At 43.2% G+C, this 5,028-nt stretch overlaps 1 protein-coding gene across 7 annotated transcripts in view; it reads right to left on the bottom strand.

The window, feature by feature from the left end:
• Window positions 1–5,028, bottom strand: part of NLGN4X (neuroligin 4 X-linked) — a 361,845-nt gene that overhangs the window by 216,943 nt on the left and 139,874 nt on the right. The window lies entirely within an intron of this gene.

Below are 5,028 nucleotides of genomic sequence, written 5' to 3'. Positions count from 1 at the left end.
TAGCTGGGCAAACTCATCATCTGATAAACTAATCCATTGGTCAACGTTTTTGATCATCTAATCCATGCCCAGATCTTTGATGGCTTTTAGAAATGAGATGTCGTAACCTAAGCAAATAAGTCTTTAGTGGTCAGAAATTGCGGCATCGGGCCAAGTTAATGTAGGGGCAAATCACCTCTCTGCAGAATAAATCAAATTACACTATCTAGATGCTGGCTGAGGCCAAGCTGGGCAAGTTAATGAATAACTGGCAGTCTGAGTAATTAATCTCCAAATGCAAATCAGAGCCTGTCATTTTACTTCTTAAAAATATTCCTTCATGGGACTCCAGCTGTCAACAAGATAATTCCCAAACTGGATAAATGAGGTAATACATGCAAATTGCCTACTGTAGTGCCTGGCACTTTAGCAAGTGGTCAAGAAATGTTGGACTCTCTCCCCTTCCCGTCCCGTTGGAGAGCGATTGCAATTTGGTTCCAATCTGCTTCTGCGGGAACCGATCATCCCAGGGGTGACGGAACAAGATATCAGAAACACTTTGCTGTCACTAAAATTTGGGGGAAAGTACGTATTGATCGGTGAGGAACGCTGACTTGTTAAAAAAATATTAGGCCTAAATATATACCCTGCACATCTCATTTTCTGTCGTTGCTGTGAATTATCCTGCTATGAAGTTACATTAAGGATTCGGGTAGAGACGACCGACAGGACGGGGTTCCGGAAAGAGTTGAGTGAGGTCCTGCTCATATTCCAAGTTGAGATATTCTCTTATTAAGACCCAGCCTCGGATCCCTGGGTGGCGCAGCGGTTTGGCGCCTGCCTTTGGCCCAGGGCGCGATCCTGGAGACCCGGGATCGAATCCCACGTCGGGCTCCCGGTGCATGGAGCCTGCTTCTCCCTCTGCCTGTTGTGTCTCTGCCTCTCTCTATCATAAATAAAAAATGTTATCATAAATAAATTTTAAAAATGTTAAAAAAAAAAAAAAAAGACCCAGCCTCAGAGCAACTAGGTGGACCAGGAATTAGACGGTATTCACATATTTCTACAATTAAGTCACATGTGCAGGCCATGCGGACCCAGGTACAAAGAACGTATAGATGTTTGAATGGAGGATTGGTCTGGAATTGGTTCATGACGGGTTGCAAGCCACCCAGCCACCAAGGAGGAGGTGGGATCTGAACACAGAGCTCGCCCTTCTTGGTTTCTCCATGGCCAGGAAGTGAGTTCTAAGGAGATCCCTTGTCAAAGCTCCGGAGTAGGTATGTTCCTGTCTCTACCTTCTTCCTTCCACTGCTCCAGACCACCATGCTCCAAGTTCTGGGATTGGCTGGTACCGCTGCAGGCCTTGTTGATGGGTGTGGGAGCCACAGGAGGATCCTCGCTCCAGATCATCACATGCCCAGGTCTGGATTGGCCGCAGGCACCAGCTGATTATGCTCCCTGGCTGGGTGTGGGAGCCACAGAAGGATCCTAATTGGCTCTACACAGACCCATGATAAAGACCTGGACTCGGTAAACCTTGGTCCAGAAGGAGGGAATTCAAGGCAGACTGGTTCTGCTCGCCGTTCTCTACTCTGTGGCTCCAGCAAATCTGCCCTGCTACGTTACGTGTTATCGTAAGCCCATATTTCAGTGCAATAAATGAAAGCAGGCTGAGCATGACTTCATTCTAAGAATATGTCATAACTTCTATCTCATCTTTTTTTTATTTATCTCTTATTTTCCTATCGTAAATAATATTAAAACAAATTTTTAGGCATTCATCTCTAGGAGCATTTAAAAATCATTTCATTAGGGACGCCTCGGTGGCTCAACGGTTGAGCATCTGCCTTCAGCTCAGGGCGTGATTCTGGGGTCCTGGGATCTAGGCCCGCATCAGGCTCCCTGCATGGAGTTTGCTTCTTCCTCTGTTTATGTCTCTCCCTCTCTCTGTGTCTCTCATGAATAAATAAATGAAATCTTTTTTTAAAAAAAATCACAGTATACGGGAATTCCTGGATGGCTCAGTGGTTTAGCGCTTCCTTCAGCCCAGGGTGTGATCCTGGAGACCCGGGATCGAGGCCCACATCGAGCTCCCTGCATGGAGCCTGCTTCTTCCTCTGCTTATGTCTCTGTCTCTCTCTCTCTCTCTGTGTCTCTCATGAACAAATAAACTCTTTTTTAGAAAATAAAATAAACATTATTTTTAAATGGATTTCTTGAGAGAGAATTACTGGTTCAAAAGTCATGGATATTTAACATTTTTTTCACACATACTGTTTTACTGCTTTTCCAAAAACTTATATACCAATTGATAAAAATGCCTACCAAAAGAAGTCATGCGTGCACATCCTCTTCAGCGCTAAATATTATTTTATTATGTCTCTGCTAATATTACCAGTAAAATGGTGTTTGCTTTTATTAAATTGCATTAATAACTCTTAAGAAAATTACCTGGGAAACTCTCAGAAAGACTTAGATCTGAATTCTGATTTTTCCTTTTACACACTGGGCAATTTAAGTAATGGATGAACCACTCCTGGCGTTATGTTTTCCATTTGTGACTTGGCACTTTAGAGAGCTATTAAGCGCACTCACTGATAGAAAATGCACAAGCTTTAGTGCAAAGTGTCTGCTGTAAAAAAAAAAAAAAAAACTCATTCGCTGAATAACAACTAATATCATCTCCCTCACTATCATCATCATCATCATCACAAAAGTCACCATCATCGTCTTCATTGCTGTCACCATCACCGTCATCATTACCACCACCACCACCACCACCGTAATCACTATCGCCATCATCAACATTATCACCAAATCACTCATCATCATCACCATCATCATCACTCATCATCACTATCTTCATTGCTATCACCATGGCTACTCTCATCAAAATCATGACATCACCATTATCATCACCATCATGTTCATTATCACCTCCATCATAATCACCACCATCATCATCTTCATTTCCACCATCTTTTCTGACACTATTATCAAAATCATCATCTATTTACTACTACTAGTAATACTACCTATATTTATTCATTTATGGGTTAGCTGTGCCCATGGGCCACTGTTCTATCAGCATTCTGTTTAAAATTTGTTTTTAAGGATCTTAACTAACCATCTAACTGCCTACGAATCTACTTTGCAACTAGTTGCTCTTAGAGGTCCCTCCAGAAATTTACCTTGGTCTAGGCTATACAGACCATGGTTTCTTTAATGGGTTTCATTATTTTTTTTCCTAATGGCAGAAAGGAGTATTTGTTTATATTTGGTTTAATAAGGTTTCAGGTACAATTTTCTGAGGTCCTATTTATGACTATTTTTCATATCATTAGCCGTCATATAGAGTCCCATAAATATGACTATAATTCGCATACAAACATACCTTCTTATGACTATTATATGACAAAATCACATAATATCACCTTCACAGTCATTAAAATTCAAATTCTTGGGGCCCATCCTCAGAACTGATGAGTCAGTAGCAGCCTGAGTGGAGCCTGGGAGTCAATATATGAAAAAGTTCCTGGCTAGTTTGAGAATAATTGTGCTAAGGCCTGCAACTCTGGACTCTGTCATTCTGCGTATTCACTCGAAGATTCCCAAATGGCTTCATGAAGATTTCCCTTTACATCAAGGGTCAGCAAACTTTCTCTATAAAGGGCAGGATGATAAGTATTTTAGACTCTGTGGGCCATATGCCCTCTTTTGCAGCTATTTGACTCTGCCAGTGTACTGTGAAAGCAGCCACAGAAATTAGGCACATCCATGGGTAGGGTTGTGTTCCATTAACCTTTGTTGCAAAAACAGGCAGCAGCTTGACGGATTCAGCCTATGACTCATATTGTCCTCGCTCACTTCACATCTCTAAAAGGAAGTGAGGCCCTCTTTCAGCTGAACGTTTGTCCCTGTTGAGTTTCTCCATTTTTATAAGATCACATCTGCCAATAGTCTCTGTAGCTCGGGTGACGATGGGAGCATGCCACCATGCAATTAACTAACCACAGCAGTGATTGTACTTTGGATGCTTGGCTAAGCCAACACTTCAAATTCACTTACTCAGTCTCCTAAACCATGCTCAGCCAAGAGAATCAACATTAACATCCGCCTCCAGGCTCCATGTTTGGCCACGCTGTCCCCTTCACCTGAATTCCCCCTAACCCACCACCAGGGTCAGCTGCTGTCCTTCAAAGTTCTCCTTCGTGTATTCTGACCTCTGAGTCCAGAAACATGTTCCTCCCAGATGTTCCCACATCTCCCCAACATCACAGCACTGATTATACGAGATAGTAATCCTGGCTCATCGTCCATCCCACGTCTGTATGATCTGCAAGGGAAAGCACGGTACCACATTCAGCAAAGTGGCCAGACGGTGAGAACATGCTCCGGAAGTATTTGCTGAATGAATAAATTTATAAACCGCACTTAATGTCAGGGACTCCTACAGGAGGAAATGTTAGCAAACAGGCCAAAGAAATGCAATGAAGTAAGGGTACTGGTGGGGCCTACTTGCATTTACAGAGCTGCAAGAGAATTGAAGACCGGGTTTTACCACCATCCTGAGAACCCACCCACCTCAAATTCTCAGAGATGCCCAGGGAGCAGAAGAAGCCACTGAGTATGATGGGATTCTTAGAGAATTCCCTGCATGCCACCTTGTCGGCCATCTGTCCAGTGCCCTGTAATGCAACTATTACCAAGCTCTTCCCCCTGCTAAAGGCTTGGGCTGAAATTCGTTCATATGCAATTTCATTTCCCCTAAATCAACCCTCTAAATTGGGTACTCCTTCAGTAAACGTAACCCATTAGCTGCAATGCTTAGAAGAAATAGTAGACACAGTAGGTTACACCCTGTCCTAAACAGCTTGGTTCATTTCAGGGCAAGTTCTCTACCTGGGTTATAGCTCATGCTACCCCTGCTTTGCCACCAGAGACCAGGTTCCAGATCCAGACATCCCTCTGGAGTGCAGTACCCAAAGTGGTGCTGCCTCAGGGTTGTTTGAATATAAATTTCCTGATGTGCCAGACATTCCTGCC

This window comes from Canis aureus, chromosome X, assembly GCF_053574225.1.
Source record: "Canis aureus isolate CA01 chromosome X, VMU_Caureus_v.1.0, whole genome shotgun sequence".
Classification (NCBI taxonomy): domain Eukaryota; kingdom Metazoa; phylum Chordata; class Mammalia; order Carnivora; family Canidae; genus Canis; species Canis aureus.
The sequence above is the reverse complement of the archived record's forward strand: the minus strand, read 5'-3'. Positions and strand labels throughout refer to the sequence as shown.